The 23,605-nt window shown below is 42.9% G+C and overlaps 1 protein-coding gene across 1 annotated transcript in view; it reads right to left on the reverse strand.

Moving 5' to 3' along the window:
- The window catches only part of LARP4B (La ribonucleoprotein 4B), a 106,891-nt gene extending 88,081 nt beyond the window's left edge, over positions 1–18,810 (reverse strand). Inside the window, exon 1 of the mRNA XM_039526090.1 lies at positions 18,430–18,810. The gene's annotated coding sequence lies outside the window, so the exon portion shown is untranslated. The remainder of the gene's footprint in view (positions 1–18,429) is intronic.
- Between the last annotated feature and the right edge of the window lie 4,795 nt (positions 18,811–23,605).

Consider the following 23,605-nt stretch of genomic DNA (forward strand, 5'->3'; position numbering starts at 1 on the left):
TATACACAAATCAGGTAGGCTTCCTTTGTAAGAGACATGGCTCAGATAATGTGTCAACTGATATTATTGCTGCTTTGAGAGATTCTAAAAAATCCTTAGCTGTCATTTCTTTAGTTGATAAGGCCTTTCATTGCATAACCTGGGACTATTTTATTCATGTAATATCAAAATTTTGATTTGATAACCAATGCATTGCTTGGATGGAGCTTTTCTGCTCTAGCCTGACTTACAAGTAATACCGATGGTATTATTTCTGCCTTATTCCCATTAGAGAGAGGTCTAAGGCATGGCTGCCCCCTTTCGCCTCTTCCGTTTGTTTAGCTTTACAATGTTTAGCCATTTCCATCCAGGCAAAACAACAAGCCCATCCTGATACAATGAGTCAAAGAGAGAACAAGTTCATGCTCTACGTGGGTGATGCTGCTGTATTTGTCTCTAAGATCAGGACACAAAATTAATTGGGGGTAAATGAGAAATCTTAGGCATTAACGTATATGCCCAAAGGGTTTTCATCAAATTTGGACTTGCAATGGTAATCCTCTTGCATTAAATATTTAGGAATATTGATTCCCAGTAATATTCAAGACATCTGTAAGTTAAATACAGAACCAAGTGTTGCCCACTTTAGGGAGACTGATTTTCAGTATATTAATTTTGCCCTACAAACTGAGGGTTTATGAACTCAATGTCCTTCCCAGAATTCTGAATGTCCTGAGCAGTCTCCCTATTTCTATTCCTCAAACTTATCTTAAGGTAAGAAATCAGCAGGTAAGAAATCTAGACTGAATAAATTATAGCTCCCCCATCTCGAAGGATTTTGTTTTCCAACCTGGCAAATTCTCTCCTTTTGTTAAGCCAGGCATCTTTGTGGCTATTAGATAGCACCTCACAGACCCTATTCTGGGTTCAGATTGAATAAATTATTGGTATACTATCTCCCCTGCTTCAGGCATTGTAGGACTGAATTATTATTGATTTGGCAGCTCCGGAGCTCGCACAATAATAGCTGCAAGGCAAGGTTGGTCAAATTTGGCAACAAAGTTCTGCTTCCATCCATTCTTCTTTGTAGAGGCAGTCCTATGGAGCAATCCTAGCCTTAAAGTTGACTGCAAAACCTTAATACGAAGAGATTGGAGAGAGGGGAATGATGATTGTGTCGCAGATAACTGACAACGATTAAGGCTGCATGTCTGTCACAGAGGTCACAGATTCCTTGACTTTCTGTGACTTCTGCAGCAGCCGGTGCAGCTGACTCCACTGCTGCACGACCAGCTCAGTCAGCCCCTGGGCCAGCAGCAGTTTGGTGTGGGAGGGGGTTCATGGCTATAGTGTGGGGGGCACTTACCTTGGGGGGCCTTCCTGGAAGCAGCTGGCATGTCCCTGCAGCTCCTAGGCAGAGGGGCCAAGGGGCTCTGCGAACTGCCCCTGCCTGCAGGCACCACTCCTGCAGCTCCCATTGGCTGCAGTTCCTGGTCAATGGGAGCTGTGGAGCCGGCACTCATGGTGGGGGTAGTGTGCGGAGCCACCCAACCTTCCCCTTCCAGGAGCTGCAGGAACATGCCAGATGCTGCATGCAGCCAGATAGGGAGCCTGCCAGCCCCACTACACACATCCCTGCACCAGTGGCACCTCCCAGACCCCCCCCCCACCCCGAGCACCCGTGGCTCCCCAGCCCAAGTTTTAGTTAGGGGATATACAAGTCATGGACAGGTCACAGGCCATGAATTTTTGTTTACTGCCCGTGAGCTGTCCTGGACTTTTAAGTAAAAGTACCTGTGACTAAAATGTAGCCTTAATGATCAATTTAAGCCACTTGTAGATCTTCAGCAACAATTAGGCTTGCCATGCCCTGGAGCATGGAAATATCTCCAGCTAAAGCATTTAATGACAGATGTGTTTGGCCTGTATGCACCAGGAGTTCCAGAACCTTTTATTATTTTGGAGAAAACTTCTTGGATTTATTCAGCCAGCTGTATCCTTTTATGATTTTCTGGCCTGAAAAGCTCCACTAAAGATTGACAATTTGAGATTTGATTGGAATAGATATTTGGATACAGAACTATCTCCAACTGAATGGAATACAATTGTATCTAATGTTGAAATACTATAGACCTGAGAGGAAAGCTTATTCAGCATAAATGGCTTTTTTGAACATACTGATCCCCACCCACATAGGCTAATGGTAATGGGCCTCAAATGAGGACTGCTGTTAGAAATGTAACCCCCTTAGTGTTATATTATCACATGTTTTTTGAGTGTCCCTGTATCAAGAACCTCTGTCCTTTGACCCACCTCATACCAAATTTGATATTAGATGCTAAATTTCATTCTTGGATACATTCCTGATACCTGGAGGCTACCCAGTAACAAGACATCTTGGTTTCAATTGCACAGCTTTGGTCACTAAAAGATTAAACCTGCAAAAAAATGGAGAAGTCTGTCCCCACCAAATACTGATGCCTGGCTCAGTGACATGGCTGACCGCACAGCTAATGAACTGGCATTCCACAGAAAGGAAATGCCAGAAAAATGCAGAGCAATTCGGGCTGACTCCTCAGATGTCTATGATCAAAGCAGACCCTCAAGATAGATACGTTGCTTCCTCTCTTCTCCCTTTATCCCAACCTCCTTTATTTACTATGTGTATTATGAAGAATCTGGTATTTTGGTAGATTTGTAGTACTTGGAAAAATTAGTAAAAAAGTGCACCTTGTCCTGCACCTTTAAGCTCAGAGATGCAGCAAGTTGCGTGCACCGGACTTCCCAAGTGCATACATTCTAAAGTGCCAACAGCAAACATAGGCCGAGCTGGAGTCTTTACAAGACCAAGAAGTATAAAATATACTAGTAAGTTAATTATGTTCTGAAACCCATCCTCACCTGCAGCCGTATTCAGCATGTCTGTAGTTAGCTCAATTTTAGGTTTTCTATTGCAGGCCACATTTTAAAAAAAAAGAAGCAGGAGAAAGGTGTTAGCGCATTGAATTATATGTTAATTTCAATCATATTGCAAGGCTGTGCACCCCATCCTTCTCTGGAGGCAATGCACTCAAAATTTCCAACTCTATGATCCAAGAAACAATGCCACACTTAGGTCCTTTGGGTGAGGAGACCCAGAAGATTATGCCAGAGAAAGAACTGCCTGGATGAGACTATACATATACATGTGTAAGGTGTCTGAGAAGAGCACTCTGTGCCTGGAAGTCCATAAGAAAAACATACACGTGCAATAAGCAGTTTTAGGTTTGCTTCCAATGCTATTTCAGCTAAATCTATTTTCAAGCTTGACAACACAGAAGACAATGTACATAATGATACACAAAAAGTTGCTAAACAATTAAGTTTACTATACATAATATACCTGACATAAAACCACAAGACAAAGGCAATTAAGTTTAAGCCAATTTAACACACGCGCTGTACCTCTTGCCAGCCACGGGTATACACCTTACTACTACGAGACATCACACTTGCAGAGTGAATTGTGGTCTGTGGTTTGTATGAACTGGTCCCTTTCCTGCCTTTTTGCTTGAGAGAACAGATTTAAATTTTTTATTAAAGTTAATGTTAAAATTAAATAATACATGAGTTGAGAAAAGAGTGTCTGTAAATCTGGGTATAGCGCTTAGATTATCTACAAATACAAAGTTTGTTTTTAAAAAGTCATATAATAGAGTACGTAATCAGCAATAACCTAAACTTAGGTGAATAAATTTAAGAATACAGTTTAGATATTAGAATCTGAAATACTACATTAAGGGAGTGTCTGTCAGCATCCCCTATACACCCCTCACACCCAGAGTCCCTCCATAACAGGGAATATCCTTTCACCTGAAGACTGACTTTAGTTATTATTATTATTATTATTATTATTGAATAGTCCTCTAACTGAGGACAGAGGGTTGCTCAAGTTTCACATCTAGACTTCTCACCCCCTAGGCAAGTGTCTTCACTTTAGGTCAACAACCAACTAAAGCTAGGCCAAGAATTCCCCCTCTCAAGAAGAGTTCACAGCTTCTGCTACCTCAAATAAAAGGGTAGAGCAAAAATAGAGTAGTCACAACAACACTATGCTGTCACTTTCCTCTGAACACAGTTTATGACAATATAGCCTCCCATACTGTCTCTTTCCCTAATTTTACTGCTGCCCCTGCCAATAGTAGTTCACCAATGAGAACAGCAGTGAGTTAATTGACAATTCCTGTCAGCTGGGCAACTGTGCAGGAGTTGCAGGCACATAAATGTTACCTTCTGTTATTAGGGGCACAATGAAGAAATCAAACGAAATTAATATCATTTGTGAGGGTGGAGGAAAAGATGGGAGGAAGAGATATGGGTTTGTTTCTTCCTTCCTCCTCCCCAAGGGAGCATCCTCAGCAGCAGCAGAGTACTATAAGTAGAGCACTGTAAAATTTGCTTTGGGTGCTAGAAACTTCTGCTACTGCTCTGCTGTCTTCTGAAGGACTATGTGCAGCAGGGCAGATGCGGAGCCTCCCTGTCAAACATCAAAGTCATGTCAGGGGGGTGCAGAATTCAATGCAGTTCACTTGAGACTAAGTAAGTGACCTGGTTGGTCAGTGATCACTTACATTTTGAATCAGAAACAGAAGAACAGTTGTCTGAATAAAAGGAAATAGTCTAGGAACAACCACACAGTTGGGAGCAGGGGTCGGCAACATATCCTTACATGGACACAAGTGTCTGTAGTAAAAATTTTGAGGTCCGTGGTAATTTTTCAAGAAACGTTGAATGACTGAATGTCATAATCCCTCCCCTCTCCCCCAATGTCCATCATTAAGTACGGTAATTTTGTCAAGCGTTCGTCATGCAACGTGGTGGTGCCAACTTCTGGTTGGGAGTTACGTGTTTTAGAGTTCTAACCCCAGGTCTGCTTAAGTAATCAGTTAATCTCTGCCTCAGTTTTCATTCTGTATAACAGGGATGCTACTTGTCATTCCTACCTCACAGGCTAAGGGGGGTAGTTATTGTTTGTACAGCATCTTGAAGTAGAGCTCTACATAATTGCCTGTTGACAAGTTTGGAGATGGGTGGAAAAATAGGTGTCTCCTGCTGAAGATGAAGCCATAGTTTATTAATGCCTACACATTCAGTGATCAAGGACTACAAAGCCAGAGCCAGGTGAGAGGAATCAATTGATTTTTCTGCATTTATTAAAATTCTCTAGATAAGTATTAACTTTTTTTTATTATTATTATTGTTTCACCTACTCCAAAGAAGAAAACTATAAACACTTTGATAAGAGCCCTGAAAGGCTGCCTAATTTCACTGTAGTGTCTACACATTTCAATATCCTTTGCCAAAATGCCATTTTGTAAATTTCAAATCTAAAACAAAGCTCCTCAACAATTTTTAGATAGCCATATGCCTAGAAAGAACAGGCAAGGAGATGATAGTCTCCAGCACTCGAAGCCTACAACTGTCACAAATGGCTATGCTAGCTTTTCCTACAACTGTCACAAATGGCTATGCTAGCTCTTCCTACGCCAATAAACAAGTCCTGCTTTTAAAGCAGAGCTAAAGAAAGCACATTTATACAGGAGGAAAGAAAATGGTTTTACAGCTCTACTAAAAGTTCAAGACATTAAAGAGAATCAATTAATTCCCCAACACCCAATTGCTACAACATTCTGGCCTTCATAGTCTCCATGAAGGCCATTTGGATTACAAACTGCATAACATTTCCATCCCTGCCCCTTTAAGTATGCACACAGAAAGGCATTACAAGTGATCAATGCACACTGGAACAAATAAATGTGTTCTAGGAACAGAAAAAATAAAATAATAGGAGATTACCAATCTCCTAGAACTGGAAGGGACCCTGAAAGGTCCTCAAGTCCAGCCCCCTGCCTTCACTAGCAGGACCAAGTACTGATTTTTGCCCCAGATCCCTAAGTGGCCCCCTCAAGAATTGAACTCACAACCGTGGGTTTAGCAGGCCAATGCTCAAACCACTGAGCTATCCCTCCCTCCATCATGCAACATGGTGGCGTCCAAGCTTGTCTTAGACTTGATGGAGGACTATGGTTGTGTTACATCCAAGTAGATGCTGTCTATACTGGCTCCTCAGCTGGCCAAATCACAAGATTTAAACTCCTAGGCAGAAGTGGTTCAGAAAACAGCTAACAAGAGCCTCCTAGTCACATCAAAAGATTTTACAGGTTTACTAATGATTTAAGTGAAAGTATGAACTGATTTATTTATCCACACAGGCACATGGTGCTCCAAACAATACAGTTTAAGGAGACAGCATTAAGTAATCTCACAGCTTTGCAGTATTGCCCTCCAAGCTAGTCAGCAGTTTTAAGTAACAGTCATGGTCACACATGACCCTGTGACCTAACAAAAGGTTCAATAAGAGGCTTAACAAAACTCACCACTTAAAGCCAAAAAAACCCACCACATACACAAAAACCCACCCTTGTGCATTTCAAAGATTCTACACTTGTAGCAGGATTGGTTGTTTTGTTCTTCTATTTCTCAGTCACTGTATATGCAAAACTATAAACCATAGCATGAAATACCAAAGTTTTTTTAAAATTCCAGGTGCTAAGAGTGAATTGGGGGTGTGTGGGGGGGGAAGGAATTGACAAGTTTCTCTACATTTATTTCACATGGCTATTACTCCTAGTGGTCAGGTGAAGGTGATGAGAGATTCACATGACTAAGAAAAGCCTCATGAAAGGGAAATTCATCTAAGTGCATACAGGACAAATATTTTTATAGGGTATGATAAAAGTTGTAGTTTCTAGAAAGCTACTGAATCTTAAGATTGAAATTTGCCTTCAGGAGTAAGCGTCCACAGTCTGAAAATTTGCGCATTAGAGTTGAGTAACTTTTTCCACTTGTAGTGGAAAACTTAACTATAATTGACAACTGAAGGTGTTTACTGATGACCCAGATAAAAAAAGGGAGGGGGCGCCCTGCTTTTTTCATTGGCCTGTCTGATTACACAAAGTTTGTCTTCCACCTCATCTCTGCAACGCTTTGAGTACTTATCTCTTTCAAGGATGCAGATGAAGTCCAGAAAATTAATGCTACTCTATATTTCTACTGTCACAAGAAGCAATTATCTATGACCCCATCTAGAACCCAACTATTTCTTAAAGTAGCTCATCTAGACTGCTGCTGCAAGACTACAAGAAAACCTCTCCACTTTACAGTAGTAAAGATATACGCTGCTTGCATTGGCTGTTTCTTACCAGCTCAGTCATGGGAGTCAGCTTTCATATTAATGCTGAAACTTTTGCTGACTTGTAACACAAGGCTTTATTTCTATTTCTGAGTAACAGTTTTTTGAAACTGAAAAACACATGAAATGTGAATGTTTTTGTGGGTTAAGCAACACAGCACATCTTAATTTACTAATATCATTGCAAACAGGGTTTTGACATAGGGTCACTTTAGAAATTACACTGCAGCCCACAAAATAAATGGTAGAGCTGCAATGTTTACAGCCAGTGCTAATATCACCCAATATTTCATTTATACTTCTAGAGCTCCTTGGAAGGGACTCAAAGCCTTTAACAGATGTAGTGAATCACTACAACACCCTTGAAGGAGGCAAGAAGGTTTATCCATTTTATATATATAATAGAGTGACTTTCCCAGAGACACAGCCAATTTAGCAGAGCTGGGACTAGAACACTGAACTCAATAATTCCCTGTTCTGTAACTACTATATCTGACTTCCTTTTCCTTATTTACAAAGTTTTCCTCACCATTCCCGTTTCCTGCCACCAAGATGACTGGTGCAATACTGATTGCAATACTGAGAACTCTGCTAGAAACTCTAGGAAAAGAACAGTTTTCAACTTGAAGTTTAAGGTACACATTGCCCCTCAGAATTCAAATACGCTAGTTTGATGCAAGACGACCCTCTGGTGCTCTCTCCAGCTACACATGGGCCCCAGGGACAAGAACACCAGCACCACCTCTGAGGGTGACCCAGAGCTTCCAGGGCACATCAGAGACTGCAGCAGAATCACAACTATCCACAAGAACCCAACAGATCCAAATTAACCACAGAGTACACCATTAACTTTCTAAAGCTCCAGAGCTTAGAAATACTGTGAAGGAGACATACAGAAATTAGTTACTTTTTGCAATCTTAGTTCTTAAATGGATTTACCTTCTTAAAAACTGTGATTAGCACAAAAAACCCTAATTTGCTTTAAGTTAAAATGGAAATGAGAGTACACTGGAAGTATACTTTAGCTCAGGGGTCGGCAACCTTTCAGAAAAAGTGGTGTGCCGAGTCTTCATTTATTCACTTTAATTTAAGGTTTCACGTGCCAATAATACATTTTAACCTTTTTAGAAGGTCTCTTTCTGTAAGTCTATAACATATAACTAAACTATTGTTGTATGTAAAGTAAATAAGGTTTCAGAATGTTTAAGAAACTTCATTTAAAATTAAATTAAAATGCAGAGCCCCCTGGACCGGTGGCCAGGACCCGGGTAGTGTGGGTGCCACTGAAAATCAGCTCACGTGCCGCCTTCAGCACCCATACCATAAGTTGCCTACCCCTGCTTTAGCTTCTCAGAATGCAAGTCTTCTAGTTGAGTCTATGACAGTGGTTCTCAAACTTACGGTATATGAGCATGCCCCCCATCTTCATGTCTGTAGTCGTTTACAGTAACCTACCACCCACCAGCAACACAAATACATATACCAATGGCTGTGGCAGTGCTTCTCTCAAATCAGTTTCGGTTTCTGATTTTCACTGGTCTCCCTCCCCACCCCCACACTATTGCACAAATGAGCCAACAATCCGTTGTAATAAGAGCAAAAGCAAAACTGTGATTGTGGGCCATGCTTACAATTAAATGGGCACACCACCTTGTAGCAAATGGATTAACTACAGATAGCAACGACTTTGTACAATGCTATGCAAGCTTAACAGAGAACTGTCAAAACGCACGGTGCCATCTAAAGTCAAATTCACAGCACCATCTGAGGACCTGAGAGGTCCTGAGGAATCAGCTTATTCATTGCTATGGGTAAAATGTGTGCAGTAAGTTTCCTCCCCATCCCCCAAAGCTTCTCATGCCCTCCCAAGTATATTCCACACACCCCAGAGGGGTCTGCCCCTCCAGTTTGAAAACCTCTGGTTTATGATACTGTAGTTTCATATTGCAGTACATCTATAAACCACTTAACCCAACAACAAAAGGGAAAGAAGTCTAACTCTGGGCTGACATTTTGCCTATAGTACCTTCCCTTGATGAACCAGATACTACCAAGGTACTGATTGGAACACTGCCTCTTGCTCTAGCAACCAGAGACAAGACAGAGTTTAATCTTGAAGCTCTAAAGTTAATTTAATGGGCACTACCAAGGTATAGGTTAAGAGTCTGGTCTAATTCAACAGATCCTAATGGGCTTATATTCTTAAAAGAAAGAACAAAAAAAACCCAGAAATATATATTCTAAAGCTGCATGTTTTGAGTCCACAACAAGCAGTTCCCTTATCTAAGTAAAAACATTTCACTGAAGTTTGAGACATCAAGAAGGTCATTTGATTTTTAGTGCTTTGAGAAATAGTCTCTAACCTTCACATGCAGTTTGCATGATTCATCATGTTTTCTAAGAAAGTGATGTTAGCCATTCAATTTGAAGGCCTGCTTTGTTTAATACCCAGTATATATTTAATGTTATTAAAAACAGGCAATCAAAAAGATTTAAAAAGTCACTGGGATATCTGCTAGAGTTAGGACTGACCACAGCATATAGCAGGGCAGCTATGGCAGTACTGGCACAACATGTTTTCCTCAACCAGAGCAGATCTTTGGCGCATGACAGCAAAACGAAAGTGCTGACACATTCAAAACCCAAGTGGGAGTTATACTATGAGCCAGATCAAATATAATTGATAGTGAAGGTAATGAAAGGCAAAGCTCTTAAGAACCAGTTTTCTTTCAATGAAAATGTCAGCTCAAGATTCTTTTAATTAAAAATGGCTACATTTCTTTTACAGAGCAATCTGAAGTCAGTTTCCTTCTCAGTTTCCCTGGAGGTTGCTTTAAAAACTTTTCCAATGCAACTTAAGAATCTTTTAGCTTATGCTTGTCAATGTCCTAAAGGCAAAATCCAAGTCTTCATAAACCATACTAATTTAAAGTGGTCACAAATGTACATTCATTAAACTTGCAATTTTCCTCACTTTTAGGACATTCTACCTTGAATTATTGACCATGATTATGTAAGATTTTATATTTGACAAAAAAAGAAATTAAATAGCTCAGAGGTTGATCACTTCAACATTATTTTTTGCAACTAATCCATGCTCCAGCCCAAAATATAACAATAATGCACCACCTTTAAAAATAAGCAAACTGGTACATGAAACATACTTACTGTAGTGCACTTTTATTTATAGTTAGTCTTACAGTCACACTTGTGATGCATTGTTGGAATCAGTGCTACTGGTAATTCAGGTTTTTTTGGCTCATTGTTAAAGGATGGACTCCAAATTTTCAGCCTGGATTCAAATCTAATACTCCCTTAACATTCCCCACAAGTCAAAATACTTTGGCACAACACACTACCATACTGGTCTGAAACTTTGTCAATATCTTGATACTATGGAGCAAGATAAAATGAGCATGAGAACTCAATTTTTTGGTCAAATAGTTTTCATCCACAAATGTGGTTCTGGGGCAACTAAGTGAACCACTTCAACGTTTTCAATTTCCTACCACTCCCCACCCCCCAATTCCTCACTGCATTTTTGATTTGGCCAAAACTATTTGTCGAAATCACAAATAGTTTTCAACCCAACAAATGAAAAACAATTGAAAAAGTTTTAGCTGTTCATTACAATTTAACAAACTATTTGTTGCAAAATGTTATTTTGAAATTTAGATGGATTTGTTTAAAAATGTACAGCACAACACTAACAAAATTAAAAAAATGAAAAAACCTAATTTAAATTTGTTTCTTGTTTCAGTGAGGGAAAAAAACCCAAAAATATCAGTTTTTGTCTGACCAAAATGAACCTTTTCAGGGATTTTTCAGTTCAGCCACTGAAGAAAAATAAATAAATCAATTATTTACCCAGCTCTAACCATAACACTTTGGATAATCTTGTTAAATGTCACAAGCCAAAGTGTATCAGGTGAATACTGAGGCTTTGGCTACACTTGCACTTCAAAGTGCTGCCGGCGCTAAGTGTAGTCAAAGCGCCAGCGCTGGGAGAGAGCTCTCCCACCGCTGTCTGTACTCCACCTCCCTGTGGGGAATAACGTACAGACGTACAGCGCTGGGGCTTTGACCACACTGGCGCTTTGCAGCGCCGCAATTTGCAGTGCTGGAGAGGGTGTGTTTTCACACCCTGCTGCAGCGCTGCAAATTTGCAAGTGTAGCCAAGACCTGAGATGATAGACAGAAAAATAAGAAGTGCTAATCTCTGCTACCTAGAATAAGAATAGGAAGAACAGTGCACTTCACTGTGCCATCCTTCAGGCATAACATGACTAATTATCAGAAACTGGATGGCAATGTAAACAGGATTAAGGACACCAATCCCAGAGTCCTGGTTCAATTCTATTGTGGGGAATTATGTTCTGCCCACCTTTATTGCTGTGTTAACTGGAAAAGTTACCGTTTTTTTTTTTTTTTTAATTGGAGATATACCAATCTCCTAGAACTGGAAGAGACCTTGAAAGGTCATCGAGTCCAGCCCCCTGCCTTCACTAGCAGGACCAATTTTTTGCCCCAGATCCCTAAGTGGCCTCAAGGATTGAACTCACAACCCTGGGTTTAGCAGGCCAATGCTCAAACCACTGAGCTATCCCTCCCCCAAGGACTGTCCATAGACAGTTCACTTCCTGTCTATGAACTGCTGTGTAGGACTATCAATTAATGGCCGAGTTTTGTTGGTGATAATGGAGAAAATATTGCCACCGTGTAGGCATAGTGCTTGTAATTCTCAAAAGCACCTGAGGATGGCAAAACACAATACACCTCTACCCTGATATAACGCTGTCCTTGGGAGCCAAAATAATCTTACCGCGTTATACGTGAAACCGCATTATATCAAACTTATTTTGATCTCCCGGGGTCGCGTTATATCGGGGTAGAGGTGTATATCTCGTAACTCAGTTTAACAGCCATAATCAATTTGTTTCAGGAAGTTCGAGACATTTATTTTAACTGTCTGTTTAATTTTACTCTGTTCTTTTGATTTCTTAGAGTGAGACATTTTGAAATAAGAAGGCGGTATTGACTCATTTAAGCATAAAACCCTCCAGCCACTGGGTATGAGTAAGCAAACTGCTTTTGGACATTGGCCTGTTGATTCATCCGTTCCTTGTTTGAACAATGGTCAGCACTAGCAAAGCTCCGTTGTGGGGCAACCTGAGACAGCACCTAACCTGTAAAAGTATCATTATGAGTACCAACACTAAACAAAGATTTTAGTTTTACTGTGACTTCAGTATAAGGTTCCCTGAGACAATTTTTAGATTAAGCTTTGTAACAGGAGTGTCTGATGAAGCAATTAGTTAAAAAAGGTCACTCACCACAAATAACTATTTAGTTAATATCTTGTTTCTCAAGATATATTACTAGAATAGCAACATCCTAAGCTTACAAAGTGCTTGGAAATATCTTACATCACTAGAACCGCCAGTGAAACACCACTGTTGCATAAAAGTCCTATATCTTTCCTAGAATGATAAAATCCACAAGTAATTTTTTTTCCAGCAGCAGGAGTTCACACCCAGCACAGCTGGATAGATACAATTATGTGCTGACTCCGTAAAATATTTACTTTTCATCACTGTTTCCTTATGGCAGCACTTCACCTTGAGAAGGCATAGAAAATGGATTGATAAGATGTATTAGTAGTAGCTAGGGGGAACACCATGATGAATTATTGAGAGAGAGAGAGAAAGAAAAAAAAAGCAGTAAGGAACAAATTCCACCCTGTGATACGTGTGCAGATCTTCCATTGCCATGCAAGTTGTGAGTGAGTGTCTGAGGGCAGAATTTGACTCTAGAGAAAAAGGGAAAAATTAGTTTAAAATGTTAGTTATGGATTGGGTATGGAGAGAAGGAATTAATGGCTTTTAAAGACCTATAACACTCATGATAAAAACAATTATAATTACAATTATAAATAATTACATTTTGAATCCTATTTTAAAAATGAGTTAGTAGCTTTGCCCCATTTGGTCAGGGATACAGTTTCAGCCAGTTTGTTCCATTAACACTTTTAATGGCTGATATTGCTTTTAAGAACACCTTGTCATTTCTTTAACAATAGTTTTGAACATATATCCAAGTATAGTGTCATTCACTGGCCAAACAACGCGCAACACAGCCAAAAACTAAATATACTAGACAAAACCCTGAGAAGCTTAGCACCTACTAAGCATTTGCCAGGGGGAAAATCCCCAAAGCAAACAAACATGCTCTGGACACAATTTGGTTATGAGGTCTACAACTACTATCAAAGTTAGTCAGTTCTCGAACAAGCTGTATATGAAACAGCTTAAGCCCCCGGCACTCAAGCGCCTCCATTAACTCCTTCCCCCAGACAGAAGGCCTAGTTTTACCACCATTTTTATATGTACTATTTTCATCTGAGAAAAATCAAGAGAGGAAGCACTCCTTAACACAGCTCAAAATGGATAAGCAACTCTGAGCATAAAAGTTATCTGCAGCAGGCTAGAACCCAAAAGTGACATTTACAACAGTAACAGTTACAGATATGAATGTACCTGACTTCTGGCTTCCAGGTCTTCAGAACCCTGTATTGCCATGAGAGCAATCCAGGTTAAATTCTTTTTCTAGATTTCATTTCCACAGACTACAGGTCCTTGCGCACCAATAGTGCTATGTGAGCAACAACAGGATCTGGAAATGCTGAGACAGCAATCCCTTCATCTTATGAACATATGATTCCTTATATATTAAAATCATTCAACTATTCATTAAGGAGTTGTATTGACAGGCTCCAGAGCATGAACAATCCAACCCTCCACAATCAGATGAATAGTGGAAAAGACTAAGGCTCAAAGATAAGGGAGAAACTGATTGATGAATCAGAGTGCCAAAACATTGCCTCCTCAATGCACTGCAAGTACACTTAAATAGTGTAAGGCCAATAAGCTTACCACACAATAACTGTTCTGTCTGGCATCCAAATTAGTAGTAAATTGCCATCCTGAACACACACAGATCAACATGGAAGAACATGCAGCAGCACACATCACAAAGGAACTGTAATCATGAGCACTTTAACTTCAGAATTAAACTGTTTTAGGATCACAGTTTCGCTAGTCAGAGCACTTCTACACCAAGTAGGAGTCCCCCTACAAACGAGAAATCAAACAGGAAAGAAGACAACATTGACAGGTGTAGAGGAGATGAGAGGAAGAAAAATAGTCAAAGAGGAAGTAGGGATACAAAAGAGGTGAAGATAATAGCACTGCCCTGAAGTATTCTACAGCTTTCCACTAAGAGCTATACAAGTCAAAGTTTAAGGTAAATTATCAGTGTATTAGTATCCTCTCACTGGAAGTGATGGGTTACTGGGGAAGCAGAAAATTTAAACTTACAGTAAAAGTAGAAATAAGCCCCTCCTAGCAATTCCTATTAACTGTTGGGGCTCAGATAAAATTTTAATCACGAATCATATAAAGATTCTGCTTTTCATTGCAAGACTTGCCAAGTACCGAATTATTTGGGTTTCCATCAACTATCCAACAACTAATTTATCACCCAGCCAGTTGAAATGCCATCCAATTTTATATTTGGGGTCAATTACTTTTTCCAATAGTAAGTATGTTAAAATTCTTCAATTTTTCTTGCTGCTTGAAAGTTATGGGACTTCATCTTGCCTGGAATTTAGTTGAGAGAGTTCTGACATAAAACTATATTTTAGGGAGATATGAAGTGGGAGAGAGGAAAAGGGAGCATTTCCAGCATTTCATGAACTTTGTAACGGCTAAATCTGACACAGTGAAATTAGTAATACACCAGCTAATTTATTTTCAACAGCTAATTAATTGTGTGTTACTTGGAAGCTTAAGTTTTTAAGTCAATTTCCTCCATTTATTCTACCACCTTTGTTGACTTTGCCTGTTTTGTGAAATGTGATGCCTTGTTTAGTTCCTATTAACTAAACAATGACAGTGTGAGCATGAGCATGGCCTGCATTGGGAAACTCTCCTGCTCAGATGTCCTCTTAGGCTTTCACTTCAAGTGTTTCTTTTATTGCTGTTCTACACAATTCTCCCAGCCAACCCATTTTATCATCTCTTACAAAACTGTAGGGGAGGACAGGGAATTTTCTTCCTTATAATTCTATCCATTTTGTAATATCCTTAGTTTCCAAAGCTGTGCCTATGTTCTGACTCTGTAAGGGGAGTAAGACAGCTACAAGACTTGTTAGTTTAACATTACTACCTGCATATATAGGAATTAAAAACAAAAAACAAAACAAAAAAAAGGACCGTTTGTATCTGTTCCCATTTGACTAGTACCAGCGAACACCTAAAAATATATTTTAAAAAACAAAATGCTGTAACTTCCCCTTTGGAGCCTATCATTTTTGACAGCACATCTCCCTGATATAATGATGCATCACGCCTGAAAAGTATGGCTTTATATTTCCCAAGCTTGAATATGTTTCCTTTGCTTATCCAACCTTGTCTCTTATACCATCTTCTTTCTGCCAGCGATGCCAAGCATTGATACTCCATTTGTTAGCTTTTCTTACAATCGTCTTTCTGCTTTGATTTGTGGAGTCCTCTCCCACAGCATAGAATATCTTACCTGAGCTGGTCAGCAAGGCCACTACCCTCTCCACTTAAATCCTTCCTCAAGACCTATTTCTTCCAGGACAAATACAAGAAACAAGTTGATAATGTGACATACTTCTTTCTTGTAAGCTATCTGCTAATTTATGAAAAGTGGAAGGGTCTAAGGTAGGGAAAGTGGTACAAGGACACTGGAATCAAAATTGGGGAGATAAAGATGATGAATGGTGGAGGGATAACAGGAGAGAAATCTATTCAGTTTAAAAGGTCCCTTGGTTATTTTTAACTGATAAGACATGTATCATCAAAATCCAATCACCTTGCTTGTACTTTATACCCCTTTTCCTGTCACCTTTCATTGTCATTGGCTTGGATTATATATACTTTATGTGGATTATGTGAATATGCCTTCCCTCCATGTTTTCAGCATACCACATTTTCAGAGTTATTACCAGCTAAATATTCAACATTTAATATAACAGTTATAAAAGTTTATCATTAAATTACTGATTTAAAGCCAAACCCTATCACCAGTTATGAGATTTTAAATGACAACTGCAGTTCACAAAATATTTAGTTTAGACAAAATTATTTACTTTTCATTTCTGTAAAATTAGGCAAGTAGTTAATATTTAACTCTATTTTCATCAGTTTAAAGCCCCCTTCTGAGAATGACCTAAATAGTTAGCGTCTCAAAGGATGCATCTGATGCACGAACCTGATATTTAGATCCAACCATACCTTTTTAACATGTATTCTTGTATGAAGGCATGCAATATGAAGCTAAAAGCAAGTGATATGAGTTATAGAACATTCCTATGCAAGCCTTATTTTTCAATATACAAGTGTGGGAATTTGAAGACAAGAATAACCAAGGGAAAGATACTAGAAGTTTTAAGGTGGCACTTATGATATACCTTGAAAATATATCACTACTAGTTAAGAAAACACAAACTTTAGTACAAGTGGGAACACAAACATTTTCTTGTTCGAATATGGATTTAAAAAGACACTAACCTAGCTTTTTTACTTGAGTCTCCATATGGGGGATCATTTATTCCACATATATTAAACCAATTAAAATGTTTAAAATTTTACTGTATTATTGAAATCTAGACCACAATACAAGTTGCAGCATTTCTGGGGGAGAAAAATATCCACTTTTATATACACTATATAGAAAAATAAAGCACCATTTACATTGTACCCCTCCTCTCAGTTATCATCCCAGTTCTTTCAACATTTAGAAAGCTAAAGTCTTATTCTAATAGCAAAGATGTGAAACTACTGATGAATGTAAGTTGATTAACTTTACATTTCAGAGCACATTTTCTTAGACAGTTGATTTGATAAGGTGTACAGTAGCTGACATGTCAGACTTAAAGCCCTGGAGATAGAATTCCACAGGTAAGTTTGGAAAAAAGATTATTTGGGAAATAACAGTAGTTCTAAAAAGCCCAATCAGATTCACAGCACAAAGTGAAGTTTGGAAAAAGTTGCATGAAGGGCTCTAATGTGCATCCCCCTTCTCTTAAGTTAGATTCTCAGCCAACTGTTGCTGAGCTTTCAGATGAAGGCCAGCAAAACTAGACCATAGACATGATCTAGGAGAGCAAGTAATTAACTGGAAGTCAGAATTCCTGATTTTTAACCCCACCTGTGACTCAAACTGGCTCTGAAACCATCTCTCCCTGTGACCACAGGCAAATCTCAACTTCACTTTGCCTCAATTTCCACACCCGCAAAGTAGAAATAATGATACCCTTCTGCCTCATAGGATTTATGTGCAACACGATGATTGAAAGCACTGAACACTTAATGTGCATTGTAATACTGAGTAGTAATTTTGAGTAGCTGTACAAACTAAAATTAAGAGGGAAAAACTTGGCTGAAGCAGCAAGTGGAGGAACAAACAGCAATAATACTTGATGGAAAGTAATACTTTTTGCTGGTAATTCTTTTGACCTGTTCATACACATCTTTGAAGCTCCTAGGCATGTTAACTTCTTTGTGTCCAGGGGGAGATATGCCTACAGGAATCCAGTTAGCAGCGTCTAGCTAAGTGGGGGTTTCTGTACCTGGTCCCACTCAGGCTGCCGGCTAAGCGGGGCAAGGACCGCACCTCTCCGCCCGCCCGCCAAGGACAGTGCAGGGCTGTGACGCTTTGCAAAAGCTTTATGGAGCTATTCGTGTCTTTACACAACACCCCCGCCCCCATCCCGGCCTCGAAGGGAGCGACTCTGCCGCGGGGCCGGATCTCCGCTGAGACTCCCGGTCAGGGAGGCAGAGCCGCTTTAGGCAGTGACTGGCTGCTGCTCCAGGCCGGGAGATCCAGCCCGCGGGTAGGGGAGTGCGCAGGGCGCTCCTCTGCGAGGCCGGGCAGCTGCAGTGCGGGGCTCTGAGCAGCCGACACAGCTCGGGGCTCCGGCCCGGCCCCACACCGAGGAGCTCGTACTCGCCGCAACCAGCGCTGCCCGGGGCCGGGATCCGACTCCCCCAGGAGCGGGATCTCCGGGTAGGAAGATGGCGGCCCTGGCCGCCTCCCCGGTGAGAGGAGGTGGCGGGTCGCAGCCCGGGGAGGAGCCGGAGCGAGGCCGGCCAAGGGGAGGGAGGGGACCCGGGGAGGCCACTTGAACTCACCTGTCACCAACAGCCGCTGCCGCCCGGGTCTCTCGCCGCTCGCGCCTCCGCTGAGGTCGGTGCCGGGGCCGCTGCCGGGGTCTGCGGGGCCTCTCACTCCTGCCGGGGTCTCCGCAGGGGCCGGGGCCTCTCTCCGCCGCCGCCACCACCACCAGGGCCTCGCTGCTGCCGGATCCCAGGAGGAGGAGGATGGAGAGCGGGGCCCGGGGGGGAGGAGGCGGCGGCAGCAGCAGCGGGGAAGGGGGGGCCGTGGAGAAGGAGGCGGCGGCGGGACTCGGGGCCCAAAACGTCTCTGATTCCAGAAGCAGCAACACCCCGCTCGCATGAGAGACCCGCAGCCCCGCTTCCGGCTCCCGGCGGAAGTCCCGCCTTCGCCAGCGGAAGATATTGGCCGTCGCTAAAGGTTCCCCAGCCCGCAGCAGCCGCCTATGATTGGCGGAACGGACCCCGCGCGCGGGATGACGCGTTTCGGCACGTGACCAGGTGCCGTCACCGGCCGTGAATGAGCGCGCGGACAGGGGAGGCTAGTTCCCCTTCTTCCCTCTCGCACCGAGCACGCCCACCGGAGGAATGTGCGCGCTCCCTCGCCCGCTGCTGGTGCAGCCCGACGAATTAAAGGGACCGGGCTGGACAGAGAACTAGTCATCGTGTTCCCCACTGGGGCGCGCTACCTCCCTTTAATTGGGGAGAGCGTCCATGGCAGCTAACGGCTGCCAGCCCCACCTCCTTCCCAGAGGCCGGCACGCGTAACCTCTGCTTCACTAGCATGGCCCGCCGTGGGAAAGGGGCGCTCTAAACCACGCCTCCACGTTCCCGTAATGGGGGGCCACCCCCCACTAACTAAACCTGGAGCCCCCCACCTCCCCTTTAATGGGGGCACTCCCACTCAACCGAGAACCCCACCACCACCTCCTCTTTAACCAGGGGGGCACCCCCCCCTCAACCTAGAGCCTCCCACTACCTCCTCTTTAATGGGGGGGCACCCCCACTCAACCTAGAGCCCCACCACACCTCCCCTTTAACCAGGGGGGCACCCCCACTACCTCCCCTTTAATGGTGGGGTACCTCCACTCAACCTGGAGCCCCCCACCACCTCCCTGTTAAGCAGGGGGGCACCCCCACTCAACCTAGAGCCCCCCCCACTACCTCCCCTTTAATGGGGGGGCACCTCCACTCAACCTAGAGCCCCACCACCACCTCCCCTTTAATAGGGGGCACCCCCCACTCAACCTAGAGCTCCCCACCTCCCATTTAACCAGGGGGGCACCCCCACTCAACTGAGAGCCCCCCACTACCTCCTCTTTAATGGGGGGCACCCCCACTCAACCTAGAGCCCCACCACCACCTCCCCTTTAATGGGGGCACCCCCACTCAACCTAGAGCCTCACCACCACCTCCCCTTTAACAGGGGGGGCTCCCCCCTCAACCTAAAGCCCCACCACCTCTTCACATCACTTGTGTTTAGACCTAGTGTGGAAAGCAGGAAACTAATCTCTTCTTTATAAGATTCCTTTTGCAGAAGAAGACCCTTGCTTCTGGACTTAAATTTACTGATTAAGGAAATAGAATTTCTCTTCTGTTAGCCATAACTTAGTTAAATTGCACATGATGGAAGTAACCTCTAATACAGTGGTTCTCAACCTATTTACCACTGTAAGCCACATATGTGGCCCACATTGTGTTATGTGAGCCACATCAAATACTACCTGTGTAGCCTTGAGGATGTCACATGGGCTGCAGTTGTGTGCTGATTGGGCTGCAGATTAAAAACCACTGCTCTAATATGAATATGAATTGCACTTAACTCTTCAGCTTGCAAAAACAACAAACTGTTTGGGCCAAATACCAATAAAGAAAAACAAGTTGTCTAACACCTTTACTTTGACTGGTTTAGTAATAGATTCATGTACATTTCTTGTTAGCTATTATTAAGTCTGTAGATAGCTAACATGTAACCTTTCCACTAAGACATGAAAACCTGCTAGACAAACCCTTAATCGACAACTTTCCGTGCCTGTACTCTTTCTTACTCCCATTCCTGAGTTTGTGATCTGCCTTCTAAGTGAGACAGGCCAAACCCTCCTCAAAGCCAGCTGGCAGCAATTGTCTGTATTTTACATTGCCACCTATCTTTTTACCTGACTTTTATATCTAGGACCAGATTCCCCAAGGATCTGTTTTAATTCTTACTGATCTTAATACTCTTGCCTTAGAGCATCTGCTGGAAATTCCCATACATTACTCCTGGGAGAATTTTATGTCACTGCACGTACTCAGAATTCATGGCTCCAGTAGATTTCTTTGCTTACCCGCATAAAAGTGACTTGTGACTGGGAAGCAAAGGGAAGCCGCGAGAGCGATCATGTGCCCACACCCTGGCAATGCAGACAGGTTGGTTTGGGCACTCAGAGCAACTGGTAGAGATGTAAATCACCAAGTGGGGAGGAGGGCAGGGTAGTCATGTGAGAGAGAGAGACACACACTGTCCCTCTTGCTGGAGGGATAGCTCAGTGGTTTGAGCATTGGCCTGCTAAACCCAGGGTTGAGAGTTCAATCCTTAAAAGGGCCATTTAGGGAACTGGGGATTTGTCCTGCTTTGAGAAGGGGATTGGACTAGATTGGAGTCTCAAACTCAAATGACCATGAGGGCTAGTTCTTTGGCCTGAAGGCTGCATCACTGACACCCCCTGCCCTGCCCTGCCCCTACTCCACCCCTTCCATGAGGCCCCACTCCTTCCCCGAAGTCCCCACCACAACTCTGCCCCCTTCCTACCCCCAGAGGGTGCATGGGGCTGTGGTGAGGGCTCAGGGCAGGGGATTGGGGTGCAGGCAGGGGGCGCAGGGGGCTCAGGGTGTAGGAGGGGTGTGGGATGTGGCAGGGGGCTCAGGGCAGGGAGTTATGGTGCAGAAGGGGTGTATGGTGCGGCAGGGGGTTGAGGTGCAGCAGGGGGCTCTGGACAGGGTGCGGCAGGGGGATGGGATGAGGCAGGGGGCACAGAGTAGGGGTGCGGGGTGCAGCAGGGGCTCAGGGGGGTGAGGTGCAGGCAGGGGGCTTGGGGCACAGGCTTGAGATGCGGGGTGTGGCAGAGGTTGAGGTGCAGGGAGGGCAGGGAGTTGGGGGGCAGGGTGCAACTGGGGGCTCAGGGCAGGGAGTAGGGGTGTGGGATGCGGCAGGGGGTTGGGGTGCGGAAGGGGTGTGGGGTGCAGCAGGGGGCTCAGGGCAGGGAGTTGGGGGGCAGGGTGAAGGAGGGCTTTGTTTTCCTGGGTGGCAGTGGTGCACACCAGGGCCGGGGCCAGGGCAGGCTGCTGGCTCCGGCCCCGCTCCACGAAGTAGCTGGAACCATGTCCCTGCGTCTCCCCTTCCCCAGGAGCCGCAGGACTCCACACGCTGCTTGCCATGCCTCCAGGTACCTCCCCCGAAGCTCCCGTTGGCCGCAGTTCCCCGGCCAATGGTAGCTGCAGGGGGGCGGTGCCTAGAAGCCAGGACAACACAGAGATGGAGCCCTCTGCTTCTCCTCCTCCTCCCCCTCCCCCGCCACCCCCGGGCTGCAGGGACGTGATGCCAGCCGCTTCAGGGAGCGGCGCTCGAGGGGGGCAATCCCATGGGTGTAGTTTGCCCACCCCTGGCCTGGAGGTAGGCCAGGGGGGTGGGTGCGGGCTGCTTGGCAGGCCCCAGGAAATAGGGCCGCATGTTTGAGACCCCTGGACTAGATGATCTCCTGAGGTCCCTTCCAGTGCTGATATTCTATTGCAGCACTCTTGGCATGGAGGGGCAGGGCTTTGGGGTATTTCTGAGGAGGTAGGGCAGGCTCTGTTCCCTCTGGCAGAGGAGAATATAGCAGCTTGCCTGCTTAGTGAATTGTTTCCATTGTTCTTTAGTGAATTCTCCCAGGAGTATAAAACAGGTGTAAAAATGTTAAGGTTCCTTTACATTGCCAGAGTGGTGTAAAGCAGCCTTATTACAAAGGATGCTATGGCCTTATAAATGCTTATGATTAGTGATTAGAACTGGTCTAGATTTTTGGACTGAAAAAACTTCCAATCAAAATGTGCTCCATGAACTCTTTGCTACTGACCTTTTTGGAGATGGTCTGTAGCCAGTATAAATTGTGAGTTTGAGTCCCCAGCCCTCACTTGCTCTTGAGTTGCCTATGATGTAACACTGAGCATATGCCTATATATATTTGCTGACTAATAATTATGGCTGTGAATCACAGTTAACTCACACGATTAACACAAAAACATTAATTACGATTAAAAAAATTATTCGTGATTAATTGCACTTATAACAATAGAATACCAATGGAAATGTATTAAATATTTTTGGATGTTTTTCTACATTTTCAATATTGATTTCAATTACAACACAGAATACAAAGTGCACAGTGCTCACTTTATATTATTATTTTTTATTACAAATATATGCTCTGTAAAAATGATAAACAAAAGAAATAGTATTTTTCAGTTCACCTCATACAAGTACTGAAGTGCAATCTCTTTATCGTGAAAGTGTAAATGCACTTACAAATGCAGATTTTTTTTGGTTACATAACTGCACTCAAAAACAAAAGGGTGTAAAACTTCAAAGCCTACAAGTCCACTCAGTCCTACTTCTTATTCTGCCAATTGCTAAGACAAACAAGTTTGTTTACATTGACGGGAATAAATGGTATTCTGTTGTTTAACAGCACGATTAATCATGATTAATTTTTTAATTGCTTGACAGCCCTACTAATAATTAGAAGTAAAAGGTCAGTACTAGCTACATTACTATTAGACAGAGGGGGTTTGATGATTTCCTTCAATGCTCCCCACTCCCATTCTCTATCCATTGTATTGTAGTTTAAATAAATTACCAAAATAATTGAAACTAGCTGGATTATATTGCGTTATTTTGACAAAGAATATGCAGAATTTTGTAGAATTTTAAAATATTGTGCACAGAATTTTTAATGTTTTGGTGCAGAATTTCCCCAGGAGTAATACATATAATACTTCACATTATAGCCACAGATCATTTTTGCAGATTGCAGATCGGCTGCAGATATAAATTTTGTATCCATGCAGGGCTCTACTAATGATGGACAAGTACCCATAGAAATTCTGTTCAGATTGCTGCACTTGACAATTCCAGCTTGTAAAGGCAACAGAGTATCATGGTGCCAGTAATGGGTTC

Source organism: Mauremys reevesii, linkage group 2 (assembly GCF_016161935.1).
Source record: "Mauremys reevesii isolate NIE-2019 linkage group 2, ASM1616193v1, whole genome shotgun sequence".
In the NCBI taxonomy this organism is placed as follows: domain Eukaryota; kingdom Metazoa; phylum Chordata; order Testudines; family Geoemydidae; genus Mauremys; species Mauremys reevesii.